Here is a 20,291-nt window from a genome sequence, read left to right as displayed (position 1 = left end):
AACATGTTATTTGAAGATGGCACTAGCATAATAGTGAGCAACATTATGAAATCTCCTCCCACAACAATAAATGAAGTCCTCAAGTCCTTGTATTGCCTGTTCAATGCTAATAGTCTGACCTTTAATGTGACCATAACAAATTACATTCCCTTTGGAAAAATGAATTGAAGTCACATCTCCAATTGGTAGTGGGTGGTAATGAGTTAGAAAGTATGATGCACAAAACTTTTAGGAACATATAAAAATTAAGACAAACTGGGAAGGCTATGTAACAAAACTCTCCCAATACCTCAGTTCGTCATGTTTTGCCCTTGTGACGAAGCAAGCTGGGATATTTTTATTTCCCCTCTTGTTTTGCCATCTGCCTCCTTAGAATTCATTTTTTCACTTTTAACTAATTACCATTAACATACATGAGCATACTCTGAATTTTCATAAAAGAGAAAGGTTGGCCCTCAGTTTCAAAGAACAGAACACCAGATCTAATTTTGTGCTTAGATTTATGTATGTAATTGATTTCCTAATTTATTTGGACTATTCCTAGTTGTTATCTATTGTTACAGATGAAATCAGTAATTGTTTCGTAACTTAAATTCTATTGTTGACATTTCAACAAATATAAATTCTGTACTAATAATAGACATTTGGAGGAACAACTAATAGTATTCTTTAAGAATCTATTTGGCTCTATTTGAAAACATGGTAGCAAAGCCGGCTCTTAATTCCAAAGTAATTAACAGTTTTGTCAAAAGTATTGTTTGTGTAACAATATTTGTTAATTTCATGATTTAAACAAATAATTCGGCCTAACTCTTGTATTAAAGAACCAACTTTTCGATGTATTCAGTCAATTTAATGAGTTAAGTTTCAACTGTAATTTCTGTAAATTAAACTTCGAACAATGTGTAGTTTCAGTACCTATTATTGTGATAATATATAAGGGCCCGAATTTTGGTCCCGAGACAGTCAGTCCACAGCAGAGTTTCAGACGAGAAACCAGTGTTCATTAGAACAACAATGCTTCAACTTAACTGTGAAACAAGTGACATAATTAGGCCCTGTGTTAAAACAATGACAATGTCTGATCAATTTGTACCTGATTATTCTGAAATAACAGTGAATTATGTGGTTATGTTTTTACTGCTCATAGATATTCAACAGTAAACTATTGTAGCAGTACGTGGATGTTAGCCTGAAAACTAGTACTGAGGCTTATCGAAAGTAAAACAATAGTGCACTTACCATATTAAATATGTATATTGCAGGGTGGGGGGGGGGGGGGTGAACAGTGAAAGTAAAGTAGTCAGTGTTGTACTTCCACAACCATTTTTCAGCCAGTGTAACAACACACTACATTGACACCAAGGACAATCAACGAAGAAATCAAAGGTGCACCATCACACCATGAGCATCATTTCTAAGGTATTCTCCTCAGAATATGCTAAAATGGCTTATTTTGGTAACTTCAAGTCCATTCTAACTTCGGAATAGTTTCTCTAACATACAGAATAGTTCTTTAGGGTACAAATACAGTCAATTGAATGGGTTTTTTTACACTGCATGAAAGGAATATTTTAATCTTGTCACATAGCTCTACAAGGGCTCTTGCGTGTCCCTATTTAAAAAGTTTTGTGTATTTACCGTACCCTCTCTATAATATACAAATGTGTATTGATGAGCTAATCCTGCAGATCTAAAAACTAATAGTTATTACCATAGCTATTAACACAACTGTGGGTCCCTCTATGTAAAGTTAAACATAACTCACACACAAATATGTGTGAGCCACTTTAGTGTCATCCTTTATAATATACTGCCACCTTACATAAAGAAGATGAAGAAGGAAGCAGCTTTCAGAGCAGAGTTGAACTCATTTCTTGTTGAAAAGCATCTCTATACTGTAAATTAATGTGTTAGCTTACACATATACTAGACCCTTCTCTATTGCTGAGTGCTTTTTAATCTATTAACAGAGACACCGCCATATCTGTATAAGAATGTTTCTGCAATTGATTCTTGTTTTCACTGCTTTCAGATACAATGAAACAGATCTCTTCAGAGAAGTGATCAGTTGCAAGAATTGTTGTGATGGATACTGTGTTGACAGGTGTTTCCACGTTTTACTTTTTAATAAGTGTTATGTAATGCAGTCATGTTTTACATTTCTTTCATATGTAATATAACAAAATGTTGGGTCCTATTTAGTTATATCACTGAGTATATTTCTTGGTAATGTTGTAACATCCTTTAAAAATAGGTATATTGATTTCTCTCCAAATCATACCATGAGAGGTGCTAAGACAATGTTAATGTACTTAGTCAGGAGGAGTGCAGATCATACAGCATTCTTCTATCCTGATTTAGGAGTAAGGCAGACAACTCACCAAACAGCACAAGCATTGGGTCATGTATGCTTGCAAGTGCACACACGCCTTTAAGGCCCTACACTGTGCCATCTAGCACAATGCCAAGAATGCAGTTTGGCAGGTGGATTACAGTGGAGTGAGGGTTGTGTCGGGTGAGTTGGGGAGAGGAAGAGAGGCAGGAAGAGTGGTTGGGTATGGGTATGTAGCAGCTTGGAGGGAGGCAGCAAGTGCACTGGCTAGGAATGTGAGAGGGAAAAGTGGCAGGTGCATGGGCTAAACATGTGACACACAAGTGCTGGAACCGGTGAGGTGTGGCGTACAATGAAGTGACATGGATGCATGGGTTGGGACGGGGGTGAAAAGAGGGGAAGGGTGAAAAGAGGGGAAGGGTGAAAAAAGGGGAAGGGTGAAAAGAGGGGAAGGGTGAAAAGAGGGGAAGGGTGAAAAGAGGGGAAGGGTGAAAAGAGGGGAAGGGTGAAACTTCGCGTAGAGTGTGAGAGACAGCGGGTTCCTGAAGAGTGAGGCCAGGAGTATTACGGGAACAAAGAATGTGTTGCAAGAATAACACCCACATATATATATATCCCCCATGTGGCTGATGCAATAGGCTAATTAATTATTTTTGTTTGTTTAATATATTTTTTTGGTAAGGATAAGGTAAAGGGAAGATTTTATTTAATTTCTATAATAATGAGTGAGATCACCAACAAGTTTAATTTTCTTACAGTTCTCAACACCTTTAACCCACACTGACACAGATTCAGATTCATTTATTTTACGATGATTCTTGGTCCTGAGAACAAAAGGCATGGTCGACAGGTAACATGATTTACCCATATCTCTCTTGTAGACCTCTGCAATGTGAAATGTCCGATAAGTGATGACGTCCCGGCTGTTAAAACTTTCTAGCCCTGGAACTTTGTCAACTTTAGGTCCACGGACGAGGGCTACGGTTACCCAGCCGTTACCATGCTGCAACATATCAGTGTTGCTAATAGTAAAGTTCAGAACTCCACCACAGAACACTGATGGACCATGCAGGATGACTTGTGCACCTACATAGTTCTCAGTATTAATAACAACACTGTCTATTGCTTTATAAACTTTAAGGTGCGCACGCCTTCTCCTATAATATCGTGGCATCTTCTGTGTGAATGGTCCAATGCTGTTGCTCGTGCGGCTGCACGAAGAGTGACACCTTCTTACCAGATTCATTACTTATATAGCATTCTTGAGCCCCTGGTTCTCAAAGTACGTTCCCCAGTCCTTGGCTGACGCTACTTTTCAGAAATTTTCTAAGTCCGAGAAGTGGCTGATGGAAGGAAGGATCCAAATGGCATGAATTGTGAATGAGCCACTAAACAACTCTAGCATCTTATGCTCATCCAAATGTTGTGCCAATGGGTGGTCAACTTCATTCTTGGTCACAGTTTGGTGATCACCATTATCATGGAAACATAAAAGGCTGTGTTGTGATCATAGCAAAGTTAGTATATGATAGGGCTGCTTTCACAGGTGGCCCTGCCACTGATGGTATACAAACTGTCGGCAGGACTGAAGTAGGAAGTGCTGGGTGAGTGAATCAAGCAGGTCTTGTGCCTGTGCCTTCCCTATGGCAAGGAGTTCAGAGTGACATCAGGGCAGACCAGGATTTTGTGTAGGTTGGATGGGTGACAATACCACTTTCATAGGTGTGGGAAAGCTCTTGCATAGGATGAACATCATTCATGGGCGTAACGACAGATAAAGCTCTGACAAAGGATTTGGTTCAGTTCGAGTCCAAGCCAGTATTGGGTTATGAGAGGCGAAAAAGGCACTCCTTCCTAGCCGATTCTTGACCGGGGGGGGGGGGGGGGGGGGGGGGGGTGGAGAGTATGAAGGTATAGCAGTGGATATCTGTTTGTGGGGTAGGTTTCGTTCGGAGGTACTACCTGTCTGTCATAGCACTCCTGAAACAGTAGGCATACAGGACAAGGGAATTCTTGTCACTACAGATATGCCTTACAAGGGTGGCCATGCTGTATGGAAGAATTTTTTATTTATCTACATCTACATATATACTCGACTAGCCAGCAAGCAGTGTATAGTGGAGGGCACTATTTGCACCAAAGTCATATTTCTCCCTCTCTGTTCCACTCGCAGATCGCATGAGGGAAAAATGTCTGATCGCCTCAGAACGAGCTCTAATTTCACTTATTTTTGAATGGTGATCACTGCGCAATCTGAAAGTTGGTGGTAATAATATATGCTCTACATCCCTGGCGAAGATCAGATTTTGGAATTTAGTGAGCAGCCCCTTCCATTTAACGGGTCATCTATCTCCAAGTGTGTCCCACTTCAAACTTTCTATGAGATCTGTAACACTCATGCGATGGCTAAATGTACCAGTCACGAATCCTTCCACTCTTCCTTGAACCTGTCAATCTCTTGAATCAGATCCAAATGGTAAGGGTCCCACACAAATAAACAATACTCTAAGAGTGGATGAACTAAAGTATTGTAAGCAACTTCCTTTGTTGAATGACTGCATCCCTTCAGTATTCTACCAATAAACCGCAATCTAGAGTTCGCCTCACCCAATACTTGTTTAATCTGATCGTTCCACTTGAGATCATTTCAAATAGTCACACCCAGATGCTTGACAGATGTTATAACTTCCAAAGACTAGGCATTTATTTTGTACTCTTACATTAAGTGGGTTTTTCACTTTGTTATACACAGTAGATTACACTTACTAACATTGAGAGATAACTGCCAGTCATTACACCATGCATTAATTTTCTGCAAATCCTCATTGATTTGTTCACAACTTTCGTGTGATACTACTTTCCTGTAGACGACAGCATTATTGGCAAACAGTCTAATGCCACTGTCAATGCCAACAACCAGATCATTTATGTAAATCATAAAAAGCAGCGGACCTATTACGCTGCCCTGTGGTACACCTGATGTTACGCTTGTTTTTGTTGAAGTCTCCAATTCAGGACGACATACTGCTCTCTGTGTATCAGAAAGCTTTCTATCCAACCGCATATATCATCAGATAGCCCATGTAAGAGTGCACTTTTTGGAGTAAGCAACATTGCAGAACTGAGTCGAATGCCTTTTGAAAGTCGAGGAATATGGCATCAACCTGAGAGCCAGTATCTAGTGCCTGTTGTTTATCATGCACAAAGAGGGCCAGCTGTGTCTCGCATGACTGCTGTTTCCTAAAACTGTGCTGGTTTCTGCAGATGAGCTTCTCAAAATCTAGAAAGGTCATTATGTCTGAACAAAAAATATTTTCCATGATTCTACAACAAATCAATGTCAGTGAAATTGGCCAGTATTTAGGTGCATCTGATTTTATACCCTTTTAATAGACTGCTATGACCTGGGCCTACTTCCAGTCCTGTGGAACTTTCCGCTGTCCCAATGAATCAATGATAGATTATGGATAAGAATGGTACTATATTTGTAGCATAGTCAACATAAAATCTTATGGGGATAGCGTCTGGGCCAGATGCCTTGCTGGCATCTAAGTATCTTAACTATTACAATCCCAAATACACTAACCACTATGTCAGCCATCCTTGAGTTTGTTCAATAATTGAAAGGGGAAATGGTGCTGCAGTCCTCTACCGTTAATGAGTTTTTGAAAGCTAGGTTTATAATTTCGGCCTTCTGTTTATCGTCATCCGTTACATTACCTGTACTGTTAAAAGGGAAGGTACTGAATTTTTGTAGCGTTCATAGTTTTTACGTATGATCGAAATATTTTGCTTTTTTTTAAATCTGCAGATACAACATTGCTTTCAAATTTGTGAAAAGAATCTCTCACTGACCTTTTGACAGCTGCTTTCATTTTGCATAATTTTGTGAGTGGGGCAGTGACTACGTTTAAAATGACTGTGCAAAATTCTCTGCTTTCTCAGCAACTTCCTAATATGTTTGTTGAACCAAGCTGGATCCTTTCACTCTCCTATATTTTTGCTAGGCATATATTTCTCCAACATGTGGTGGACAATACCTTTAAATTCCAACCAAAGATGATCAGCATCTTTGTATCCCATGGTGAATGCTTGGAGCTGACTATGAAGATATTCATTAACGACACTTTTGTTTGTTTTCCCAAACAAGAAAACTCTATGCTGTTTCTTTGGTTTTTTTGCAACTTCCACTGCCATAGAAGCCACATCGACGTTGTTGTTGTTGTTGTTGTTGTTGTTGTCGTCTTCAGTCCAGCGGCTAGTTTGATGCAGCTCTCCATGCTACATTAGCCTGCGCAAGCTTCTTCATCTCCCAGTACCTACTGCAACCTACATCCTTCTTAATCTGTTTAGTGTACATTATGGTCACTAATACCTTCTTCTAGATTAACTTCCTCAAAAAGATCAGGTGTGTTTGTCACCAAGATATCTAATATGTTCCCATCTCGTGTTGGTTTTCTAACCAATTACTCAAGGTTTATGTTGAGAGTGCTCCTAGAATAACTTCACACGAGTTTTTGCATCTGCTTCCTGTGACAAACGTGTAATTCTCCCATGTCAATGGATGCCAGACTGAAGTCTCCACCTATAACTAATGGATAAGATGGATATTTATTTCCTATGTACTCAAGACTTTCCGTGAAACATTCTGCAACATTTGTTCTTGATGCTAGTGGTCTATAAAAACATCCTAATACAATGATCACTCCTTGGCTGATTGACAGCTTTATCCAGACTATTTTACAGTCCGACCCAGTATCAATCTCAACTGTGTTTAAACAGCTTTTAACTGCAATGAACACACCACCTCCCATAGCATCAGTCTTATCCTTCCTAAACAATGACCAATCCGAGTTGGAAATTTCACTGCTATTTATATCTGGTTTCGACCAGCATTTAGTACCTGATACAATATTGGCATTACTATTGTTTATTTTGGACAGTAACTCAGAGATCTTGCTACAGACACTTCGACAATTTACTAACATGAGATTTAATACATTTAAATCTGTTGGAATGACCTGTTTAGACGAACTAACAATGTTTACAGTTGGTATACCCACATCAGTGTCATGAACTGGTAATTTTTCAGGCCAACAGTTTGTTTCCTGTGGGCAGGAACCGAATCTAAAAAACCCCTATGTGCATGCCACAAGTACTGTGCTACCCATGTAGGCTGCTTCCTGTGTGTAGTGCACCCACGATCTATCGAGGGGCATCCTACAACCTTCCATCCCATAGCGTAGGTTGAGGAATCTACAACCATTTTCGTCACAGAGTCGACGTAGCCTCTGGTTTAGATTCTCCACTCGACACCCTGGATACAATGCTGCAAATCGTCAGCTTGACTTCCACTCCTCGAGAGATGGAGGCCGCCTTCACCAATTTAGCCAGCCGTCGAAAGGACCCAAGGATTTCCTCGGAACCCTGACGAGTGGCATCATTGGTGCCGACATGTGCAACAATCTGCAGCTGGCTGCATGCTCGATAGCCACCAGAAGAGCCCCTTCCACATCCCGGACGAGGACACCCCCCCCCTCCCTGGAAACACACTGAGTGAACATTCGACTACTTGCCTGTCCTAGCTGTTATGATCCTGAGGGGCTCCATGACCCGCCTAACATTGGAGCTCCCAATGACTAACAAACCCCTATCCCCATGTGCCTGTTCGGACCTTGCTGATGGAGCAGCCACTATCCTGGCAGAAGGTGCATTCTGATCCGGCTCATCTCCCCCCCCCCTCCCCCGCCCCACAATCAGATAGCACACTGAATCTATTAGCAAAGGGTGTGGGATTTGGCAGTAGCCTGCGTCCCCCATGCAGCTTTCACTTTGAGGTTCGAGGCCTCGACACAGTCCGCCACCCACATTGAGGTTAGAGTGGGACAGCCAGCTCAGTCACACCTGAGGTCGGCTCAGTGACAGAGAGCTGTGGCATCCCCCCCCTGCACATCTAGTACAGCAGAGGCTGCCCCAGGCACCCGATCCCCACCGCACCTCAAGGTGGCACTATGGAGCCTGTTGACTGTGGCCAATAAAGCTTCCAGCTGCGTTTGGACTGTGGCCAACTCCTCCTGCATCCACACACAATAGACACAGTCCCTATCCATTTAGGTAATAAGTGATTTAATGTAAGAAACTTAAGGAAACCTACTGCCACACAAGGTTAACAGCTACACTCAACAATGAAAAACAATAAAAATGTATGGTAGAAGCTAGTTCTAGTGCTTATTTTCCTGCTAGGGGCTATCTAGTGAATATTATTAAAGAATTCAACAGTAACCTACGATAAGCTACACCTGCTGATTATCCCTCGTATTTCAATGTAAACAAACATTTATGTGCACGCTTAAATTACCTAATAAAACTGTAAAAACTGCTACCTTCGATGTATAGTGTCTAAATGACACTAATAAACATAAATACTGAGTACTGTACACTGACAGATGCAGGTACAAAATAAAACCTTTAGCTAAGAATAAGAATTCAGAATGTAAAGCACAAATACTAACTCTACTTTATAGGAGCTGATGGGCTTACAGTAAATGATGTGTGCCAGGTACATTCACAGTGGGAGGGAACTTATAAAATGGGAATATTGCCGGAAATATTTCTTTGGCCCAGGAAGATTCCCATTGGGAATTAATGAAAATTTTTAGATTTTGAATGTTGTAACACTTATTAACAGTTAAAGAACCTTAAAATAAGGGTAACTAAGTAAACTTATACATTTTAATCCAAGATTTATCATTCCATGCACTAATTTCCGTGCTTATTCCAGGCAAAACATCATTTACCGTAAGTCTGGCAGAAAAAATAATTAAAATATTCGCTAGGCCTACTGTTTTTAGGCAAGTTGAAACCCCACACTTCTCTGAATGAAACCTAAACTTACAAAATATTTCTCTGGAGACGCAATTCTCAACGGGCCGTTATCTGTAGTATTTTTAAATTTTTCCAAACACTGATTTACTCAGATACTGTAGTCTACATCTACATGATTACTCTGCAATTCACATTTACGTGCTTGGCAGAGGGTTCATCGAACCACAATCATACTATCTCTCTACCATTCCACTCCCGAACAGCACACGGGAAAAACGAACACCTAAACCTTTCTGTTCGAGCTCTGATTTCTATTATTTTATTTTGATGATCATTCCTACCTATGTAGGTTGGGCTCAACAAAATATTTTCGCATTCGGAAGAGAAAGTTGGTGACTGAAATTTCGTAAATAGATCTCGCCGTGCCGAAAAACGTCTTTGCTTTAATGACTTCCATCCCAACTCGCATATCATATCTGCCACACTCTCTCCCCTATTACGAGATAATACAAAACGAGCTGTGTAACACTAATTTACCACGTATTTTACATTTGCTTAACTGTTAACGCTCGCAGGTTGCGCTAGTCAAACGTACAGAAGTGAGGTTAGAATTCACTGTCAGTATCCCTTTTCCTAATAAAACGTATGAAAACTGCTACCTCAATGTATCAAGTCCAAACGACACTAATAAAAGTAAATACCGAATATTGTACACTATGGAAGGGGTTATAATTGCCAAAATTCGTACTGTTCGTGGTTTTGAGGGTTTAATACAGACATAGCTGCAAATGGAGCCATCAGAGAGGTGAAGTTCAATGTCAAAGACGGTGGCACTTAGGGATGAGGAGGATTAAGTGAAGCAGAGGGGAGAGAAAGTATTTGTGGAGGAATGAGGATATTGTGTCTTGGCCCTGGTGCATATCATGAGGATATCATCAATGAACCTGAACCAGACAAAAGGTTTGGTGCAGTGGAAGGCTAGGAAGTTTTCCTCCATATCAGCCATAAAAACTTTGGCAGAGGAACATTTCCCATGGGTACCCCTGGCTGGGCTGTGCTGTGGATAGTAGTAAGCCAAAAACAAAGAGGAAGCTGAAATGAAATGAGAAACTTGGGTGCAAAAAACAGTGTAAGGGACAAAACATAAATCTGAGATACTATGGGCTTCTCTTGACATAAGATATGGGATAGTTCCAATGAGAAATACCCAGTTGACTAACAACACGTAAATGTGGTTCAGGAAAGAAGGTATTGCACCCTAATCTCACACAACCCTCTATAGAAGAACTGTTAAAATCAAGCTCATTTTTAATCAGAAACATAAATAATGGTTTTTCCATAACAATAATGTCAACTGCTCAAATATAAAATTTAAGAAATATGGAACTGTTGTCACAGACAAATTAGTGGGTAGGTTCCAGCAAACGTCTGGGTAGCTTTTCTTTCTCTCAACAAACTGAGCACCATTCATTTATTATTTATGATATGGTAACTGTATCTACACTGAAGAGCCATAGAAACTGGTACACCTGCCTAATATTGTGTAGGGGCCCCCGCGAGCACGCAGAAGTGCCGCAACACGAGGTGGCATGGACTCTACTAATGTCTGAAATAGTGCTGGAGGGAACTGACACCATGAATCCTGCAGGGCTCTCCATACATCCATAAGAGTACCAGGGGGTGGAGATCTCTTCTGAAGTGCACGTTGCAAGGCATCCCAGATATGCTCAACAGTGTTCATATCTGTAGAGTTTGGTGGGCAGCGAAACAGTTTAAACTTGGAAGAGTTTTCCTGGAGCCACTCTGTAGCAATTCTGTGTGTGTGGGGTGTGAATGGATGCAGGTGATCAGACATGATACTTACATATGTGTCACCTGTCAGAGTCATATCTAGACATATCCAGGATCCCATATTACTTCAACTCCACATGCCGCACACCATTATAAAGCCTCCACCAGCCTGAACAGCCTCCTGCAGACATGTAGGGTTCATATCCGTACACATCCATCCGCTCTATACAATTTGAAATGAGACTTTTCCAACCAGGCCACGTTTCCTGTCAACAGTTCAATGTTTGTGTTGACGGGCCCAGGCAAGGCGTAAAGCTTTGTGTCATGCAGTCATCAAGGGTACATGAGTGGACCTTCAGCTCCGAAAGCCCATATCGATGATGTTTTGTAGAATGGTTCACAGGCTGACACTTGCTGATGGCCCAGTATTGAAATCCACTGCAATTTGTGGAACGGTTGCACTTCTGTCACGTTGAATGATTATCTTCAGTTGTAGTTGGTTCTATTCTTGCAGGATCTTTTTCTGGCCGCAGTAATGTCAGAGATTTGGTGTTTTACCGGATTCCTGATATCCACAGTACACTCATGAAATGGTCGTATGGCGAAATCCCCACCTCATCGCTACCGTAGAGATGCTGTGTCCCATCGCTTGTGCGCCGCCTATAACACCACATTCAAACTCGCTCAAATCTTCATGATCTGCCATTGTGCCAGCCATAGCTGATCTAACAACTGTGGCGGACACTTCTTGTCTTACATAGGCGTTGCCGACTGCAGCGCCATATTCTGCCTGTTTACATCTTTCTGTATTTGAATATGCATGCCTCTACCAGTTTCTTTGGCACTTCAGTGTATTTCATACAACGGACTGGTGAATATATACAGACCATCAGACACATTCAAATCTTTGCACGTAACAGCTGCCCACAGTCTGGTGATTATAAATGGTATGCAATCACAATTACCGTATTTTTGCCAAATCATGGTGATTAAATCTTCTTCCACAGCCAAGAATAAATTTTGTTAACTGTTAGTGCTGGGCAACCACCTAGTCATTAGTTATTTTCATTACATATTAATTGTTATACCATAGTGTAGATATCACTAAAACTGTATGTCTGTCTATAACCAATTAGGTCAAAGAAAACCTAAGGCTTACAACCTCCATCAGAATAATGTTAGTGAACCTCTTCAGAAACAAAATAAATACTCGCGTTAATCATGGCAGTGAAGCACATTTTCCTGTTTCTCCTCTATTAGATACTCATGCAAACTGCTAACATACAGCCATACAACAATGGGCAACTGTAACTTCAGAGAATCAGTTTTCACACAGCACATTTCAAAACATAATGTATTATCATGCACATGATTAAGAGAAATCATAATCAAATACCTACTTTTCCATATGCTTTCATATGACTAGCTTTTGGTAGCTACCTCAGTATCACACAGCAAAAACATGAGAAACAAATTTTGTCTTCATCATTGGGGACAAAATTAAATTCTATAATTGCAGGTGTTAAAAAAGGTTACTACGGGTCTCCAGGTAGACAAACTCACCAGCCAACAAAATTTTCAATAATTCTTCAAAGACTGACAGTCTATGTTGCAGGATACATTCTGTAACAAGCAGCGAGTAAAAACAAGACTACAGTTAGTACTTAAGTTCTCAGATGTAACACTTAAAGACAGATCCCTCTGCAATTCAAGTCTTCCAAACGACATCCATAAGGGCACTATTTTTACTGAGGAGCTACACCCACTGGATTCTTATTTAGCGACATACAATGAATACTGATAGCAAGAAAGGAAAGAAAAAGTTGAAATACCACATCTAAAAACATAAAGGCAAAGTAGGAGCACACAGCTTACGGACTGAAAGATTCACCAATTTCTACCTAATGTGAGGCAAAGATTTAGCATGAACTAATATGTTTTGTAATTTGCGTTCATTAATTATATGTTTGTAAGTGACCTGTGTACAACATATTTTAACATAAAATACATTACCAAAACAGAAAGGATGGTGTATGAGAATTAGGTGGAGAGAATCAAAATTCTGTGGAGTTCATGAGAAACACACTTATACAGTTCAAATCAGAATATATAAAAAAGGAGAAATTTTAATGGCTCTTCTAAGATCCAAGTATCTTCAAAATACTGAACTACCGACTGCATCAAAATTTAGTACAATTATATTGTAGTACGCATGAATATAGACATGAAAGGTCCATAGCACTACAGACTGAATATATCAATGAAATAGTGTCAGAGGAAGGGATATAAAGCCATTCTAGGGAAGAACTTTAATAAAAGAAATAATCCACACAGAACTATCTACATATATATGGAAATAAAGGAACTGTAGGCTGAATGCTTCCCATCAGTATGGCCTGCCCAGCAACAAGCAGGATGTTTCCTTTGTTTTAATGAAGTTGCTGATACCCACCCATAAAATTATTCCATCACCATTTTTCCAATCTTTTCCCATTATGCTGTGTGGATTATAGCAAGTTCTCTGTTTTATTATGACAAGTATGCATTGCAAATCAGTAAATCGCAAATCATAGAATAGTCCAGTGCCATCGATTCATGATCCTTCAAGAAAATGCTCTTTCACAGCTTCACTTTACTACTTTGTTTACTCAGAACTAGTATCAAGGTTCAAGCCTCAATATAAAGTGCTCCTACACATAAAAATCTCAGTTTAGTATAAATATAGAAAGTAATCCAAAAATAATTAAATTAATGGATTTATATCATCATATAGGACTAACAACTGCAAAGAGCCCATAAAACACAAATAAGTTTAAAGTTACGTCAACAACATGGGAAATTCTATTTGCCAGACATACAGTTATTATATATTTTGGCATCATATGCACTTGAAGTTGTTTAGTTAGGTAGTTCATTACATGTTCCATGGATCAGTTGCATGATGAAGTGTAATAATGTGGAGCATGTCACTTTAAATTCATATCTCAAATTAATTTGTAAATATGGCTACATGCTGAACATTTGTAAGTTCTTTTTATTATTCTTATTGATATACAGATGTGAGTTAGCAATTCCTACCCACCACCTTTTACACATTACAATAACAGAAATTTTTCTGCAGAACAGCAGGAAATACAGAGTAGGAGGAAACATCAGAGCTTCAGTATTTCTTTTGAATGTCTTTTGGTCAATGAGATTTAATATTTTCTGTTTCTTTTTTTTTTTAATTATAATTAGTATCAGTTTCAATTATCTTCTTAATTTACAGAAAGTTCTGATTGAGAATAATGAATTATTTAGGAATAAAGGAGACAACTCACCTACAGGCAGAAGCACTGCGTCATCAACATATACACATACAGAAGGTATGGAGCTTTACTTTGCCAGCTTTCAGAATGGCGCTGTAAGAGCACACACGTGTGCGCTCTTACCTTTTGTGTGTGTATCTGTTGACGATGCGGCGCTTCTGCCTTTAGTTAAGTTGTCTCCTTTACACCTAAACAAGTCATTATTTCTCTTAAATATTAGACATGGTGAGGGATCAGTGGATATTTTATGTGGTTCTGTGTCACTTGCTAATTAGCTGATTGCCACTTGGTACCTCTCATTGGGAGACTACTTCACGTAAATCAACATTTCCATGTTGCACCTTTTATTCTTTGTATATTCCCTTGACTCAGTATTACTCTATAGGTAAGGGATACCTCATTCCTTTGATTACTTTTTAAATTTTTAACAAGCATTTAGTGCTATGTGTACTCTACTGGAGTTGGTTCGTGTGTTTCCTATTGTCAATTTTGTGCATTCAAAGTGTAATTGCAACTTTAACTTTATATTTTCTGGGCTGTTTGTGTCTGATAAGGTACTATTATGTCCCAAGTGCTTTCATTTAATCATTTTTTCACAACTTTGTATCATTATGCTAAATTGGAGTTAATTCTATGTCTTCAGTATTAGTAATTTATTCATCTAAGGATCATTTTTACAACGATATACAATCTGTCAGCTTAATACACGGAGAACAAAAATCATAGAAAGAAACATATGAATCTACATGTGTTTTCAATGAAAGAAGAACACGACAAGTGTTAAAGGAACCACACAAGACTTTGCCTGAAGCGATTTAGCAAAACCAAAGGAAACCTAAATCACAATGGCTGGACTGAGCATGAGCTTCCATCCTCCCAAATCAGAGGCCAGTGTCTTAACCAATGCACCACCTCGTTCTGTAGTACATAATGTACACTTAGGTATACATTGTTCACTGTCTCTTCAAGCTTCAGCCCATAACAGGAGCACTTGTCGGTTAGGCTACTGCCTTGAAACTAGTTGTGACTATAGTATCCATGTAGAGAAGTTAATCCTGAAATATGACCAGTTAAAGGCAAAAATTTTCTTTGAAAAAAATTGACAAGATTATGAAAGATTCGTGATCTAATATCAAGGTTCCTGTGTCTACATAAATGAATCTGTTGTCATACCAGATTGAGGAGCATGAACATACTACTAGTCATCCGGCAGCATAGAGACTGCCTGTGTGCAGCTGCCAAAGTGTGTTTGTGTTAATGTGTTGGGCTGTTACTGTGAGCTCTGACGTAACTTACTGTGCAGTTATCCTCAGATTCTGTGTTGCTGTTATAAACAGTGGTACAACTGCGAGGAGAAACAGAAGGATAACATGTCAAAAAAAGTCATTACATTTTTTTGGGCACAATGTTCAGGAAGCTACCAAGCATGGCCGAATTCCTGGGACCATGTCTAATCACCATCCACTCCAGAACTCTAATTCAGAAAATCACGAGAGCACATCAAATCAGTGATACTGCCAAGTTTAAAGTTTACCTTTGGAAGCCATGAACCACTTTCAGGGCAAATGGATATAATTAGTTACGAAGAAAGCTACACCAGCAAGAGAACAAGTCAATAACAACCAGGAGGAACTTAAACAGCAAACTGCCTGCTTACTGTAGCTTACATATGAGGTGTTAATGAGTCGGCTAGATTCTCCACTGAGGGGTAATCAATAATTCTATTATATCAGCAAACTAAGAGACTTCCTGGGTTCCCCTAAACACACCAACAAGCGTCACGCACCAGAAGTGTACAAGCTGAGCTGTAATTGTTGACTGGTCTACACTCGCAGGGCAGGATGTAGTGGCAATAAACATACTGTGAAGCACGAGTGCAGTAGTATCTGGGACATCAGTAGTTTTACCATATGAGGCAGTCGTACTCCCCTTGCCCATACAAAGCATTATCGGGTGAGCTCAAGCTCATATTCAACAAGAAATTTGGATGAAACTGACTACATTCCTTTCAAAGGAACCATGCAGTTTCCAGAATGAATTCTCTCTATATAGTAGAGAGTGCACCAATATGAAACTTCCTAGCAGATTAAAACTGTGTGCTAGAGTGGGACTTTAACTTGGAATCTTTGCCTTTCACAGAAAGGTTCGACAAAGTGAGCTATCCAAGCACCATTCACGGTGCACCCTCGCAGCCTCCGTGCCAGTACCTAATCTCCTACCTTTGAAACTACACAGAAGTTTTTAGCACACTTCTTTCGCACTGTCAGTCCATAGAAAAAGATGGAATTTTAACAGCCCGCAAGGCATAACTTGGATTAAAGGCACTAAGCTCTGGCAATGTCAGGATTATGTACCAACAAGGCAAAGCTGTTGGCAGAAAAATAATACTGGCATTCACATGTACTGATGAACATATTGGGCTCTCAATCCCACTTTTCCAGCATGAGAATGTAGTATCTTACCGTCATCACCACTTGTCCACGAGATCAATCAGTGGCATTGTCACAACAAACATTTGTAATACCTCTGTTGTCATACTGCGTATGTATACTTTCAGAGACGCCATAGTATAATATATTAAAGCCACATAACAAAAACATTTGAAATAAAAGGAACGGAGATTTCGGGCTGCACTACGAGTCAATTTATCATCACAAAAAATTTATAGAGTGAGACAATATCACACAACCCTTTTTATTAACAGTGAAAGCAGACCAGGCCACGGCAGCAAGTATGCATCAGTTTCTAGAAGCCAGTCATAATACAGCTGACCAATACTTAACATCATAAATTGCAGGACAAAAGTCATAGTTTTCTTTCGAAAGAAATGTTATTGCATGGTACAGTTATGAATACACAGTGAGATTTAGAACTAAGACACCATTGCGACATGTTGATCTCATTTACACATTTCAAAGGAAGATACTTTGAAGTGCCTTTAAGATTTTCTTTGAATAGACGTATTACACGAGTGGAGTATCATTTCCCAAATGGATAATGGTTCAATATGGTTCCAGGAACGTCACTGCGCAGGTATATTATTATCAAATGTCCTCTTACGAAATGACATTAATGAACCACGAATTTTTTCTAAGCTAAGGACCCAATCACCTGTCTAGTTAAATCATTTCTACATAATTACCATATCAGGAGTCTCATAGTCCGACGCAGAACCTTTAAAACACGAATAGCAGACGCCCATTTTCCTTCACTAGTCACTACAGCTACCACACAATATACAACAAATATTGAAGCTATTCAAAGATCTTCATACATGAAGTTCTGTGGGACAAGATTACATTAAGTCAACTCCTAGCGGCACTAAAAACTTGCACCACATCCACCCTTTTGAATTGTACAAGTCAACTTTACTGTGAAAGTATCTTACAGGTACAAAGAACGGCCGACAGGCAGTACGAAATGTTTAAAGCCATCGAAATTTATAACTACATGTTCTTTCGGACACCATCACCCCAGGAGTATCTACAACTGCCGACGGATAGTACTAGCGAGAGAAAAAAGCCTCTTTGGTTGCCGAGTGGTGTGCATTAAGTGCTGTCGTAGAGATAAGTGTTTAATTGAGTAATAACAATTAATTAAGGAAATATTATATCATAAATAAGTACATTAATACCTATTGTTGGCTATCAATTGAAGATTTCACATTTTTTGCGTATTTTCCGGAGAAAGAAAACATTTCATAGGCGCGAATTTTTTACTAGGATTTGTTTATGTTATCGTATACTCTAAATTACGTAATTATTTCAATAAAGTACAATTTGTGTTGTTAGTGTATTCTTGCAAGCTATCCATTTGGTTCTCTAGTAAGTGGCCGAAGTGAAAAGTTCCGAAATATGTGAAAAGTTCGTATAACGTAGAGTCAGCTCTTTGTTTACTTTAGTTTCGTCACATTAACGATGCAGGTTTAATCATTTTTATTTCTCTAGAAGTTTTGAATTAGTATCGGAACTTTAGACCTAAGCTTTCTAAGAAATTTAATATATTAACTGAGTAGTCTAGGAAGTTATTCTTGTTAGACTAAATCTAAATTTGTTTGCCACAAGTGAGTAGTGCTTGACTTGCCATAGGACTGTTAGTTCCGGGGTGTGGTGTGAGAGCTGTTGCAGTTTCTTTCATGTGGGCGACTGTAGCGGTGTGGGAATTGTGGAAATAAACAAGGCTTATTGGTTGTGTAGGATTTTCTGTAGAGAGAGGAAGATAATAGAACAGCAGGAGAAGATTTCTGCCCTTCAGGCGTAACTAGATAAAGCAAAACAATATCTGTAAAGGTTAAGGGGGGAGAAGGGAAAAGAAATGTGGGAAGTGATGACAGGTTATAGAAGAAATTGGAATAGGACTTTCTCAGACAGTGTTACTGTGAATGTGGAAAACAGGTTTGATCTGTTGTCACATTTGGAAACGGATGAGCCACGAGTACATGTAGGAACAGACAAGACACAACAAATTTTCGAATAGTGTTCGAAGAGTAAGACCCCAGAAAAATTGTGAAGAAGAAGAAAGTTTGTTGTTAGGTAGTTCACATGGTAGAGGTGTTGGCCATCTGTTGCAGGATGAACTAGGGTCAGATTATCAGGTCGCAAGTTTTTTTTAACCTAGTACAAGTCTGGGTTAGGTAGTAGAGGATAGAGGTTCACTTTGCAAACATTTCACAGAGGAAGAAACCGTGGTAATAGTGGGTGAGGCAGGCAACACATAAACAAGGACCCTAATTATTCAATTGAGGGTGACCAGGTAAAGATAACTTCAGCAACGAGACATACTGGTGTTGAGCTTGTAACTGTCTGAGGTGTCTTGACCTGCCTCATTTAAACTCTTCTGTTAGGAGAGTTGATTTAGAGGTGGAAAGGCTGCTTGGATCCGGTTGGGGGCCTCATAATGGTGTGGCTCCTGTGGACTCTATCAGTAAGTGGGACTATACTAGGAATGGTCTTCATGTCAACAGGAAAGGGAAAACTGTCTGGGCTAATAGCAAAAAACTTAAGGGAGGACACAAGCACAAGTCATAAAGTATCTGTGGTTACAAGAGACAGAACGGCAGTTCTTCTAGCGTAAGGAGGGCAGAAACAAAAGATGTTCATAGACAGGCTGAAAATGACATTTATATTGATAAAACAGGCAGCCAGAAAGCAAATTTTAGTGTACACAATTCATGCAGACAGCCTCTGGTTGAAACTAAAGATATTCGTAAATTGACAGAAAAATTACGTTCATCCAGCTGTCATTCAGCCAGTACACAAAATCAGTTATCCTTATTGCACCAGAATATCCGAGGACTAATGGGTATGCTTAATGAGTTGTTTATTTATGTTGAATAATTAGAGTTGGGCAAACCAGTTGATATAATCTGCCTCTGTGATCATAATGTGACCACTGGTATAGATACATTAAATTTTACAGGATTCGATTAGCTGCTTATTTCAATAGAGAAAATATGGAGAAAGGAGGAGTTGCCACATTCGTCAGAAACTGTTTTGATTTCAAGAATATTGATAGCAACAAATTTTGCCCAGACCAGCACTTAGACTCTTGTGCAGCAGAAGTAGTATTTCATAATAGGTCGTTTGTTATAGTAAGTACACACAGAGTACCTTCAGGAACCTGTAACCTCTTCATACAAAAATCGGAAGCGCTGTTGTCCCACCTGACACTAAAAAACAAGGAAATAGTGCTTGCTGGTGATTTTAATGTGGATTTATTGAAAAGCTGTGCCACTGAACAGTTATTGCAGTCATTAAAACTGTCATTCAATTTAATTACTACTGTGAGCTTTACAATTAAAATGCTCTGAGACTGCTATTGATAATATCTTTGTAGACACACCTAAGAAAAAGGCATATCACAAAACCAGTAGCAATTGGTCTATCTGTCCATGGCATGCATCATCTTGTGTTACAGGATGAAACTTTTCAGGATAAAAAATGTATTAAATCTGAGTATAGGAGGGTAATAAATCAGTCAAAAATTGAGAATTTTAGGAGACTGCTCAAAGACATGAATTGAATAGATATTTA

General features: G+C 39.3%; 1 long non-coding RNA gene across 1 annotated transcript in view; it reads right to left on the bottom strand.

Annotated features, from left to right (window-relative positions):
• The window catches only part of LOC124723025, a 42,840-nt gene extending 25,105 nt beyond the window's left edge, over positions 1–17,735 (bottom strand). The window contains exons 1-2 of the long non-coding RNA XR_007006481.1: positions 17,402–17,735; positions 12,515–12,574 (exon numbers count right to left, since the gene is read on the bottom strand). This is a non-coding gene — a long non-coding RNA (uncharacterized LOC124723025). The remainder of the gene's footprint in view (positions 1–12,514; positions 12,575–17,401) is intronic.
• Between the last annotated feature and the right edge of the window lie 2,556 nt (positions 17,736–20,291).

Source organism: Schistocerca piceifrons, chromosome X (assembly GCF_021461385.2).
Source record: "Schistocerca piceifrons isolate TAMUIC-IGC-003096 chromosome X, iqSchPice1.1, whole genome shotgun sequence".
In the NCBI taxonomy this organism is placed as follows: domain Eukaryota; kingdom Metazoa; phylum Arthropoda; class Insecta; order Orthoptera; family Acrididae; genus Schistocerca; species Schistocerca piceifrons.
Note: the sequence above shows the minus strand (reverse complement) of the source record. Positions and strands in the feature narration are given on the sequence as shown.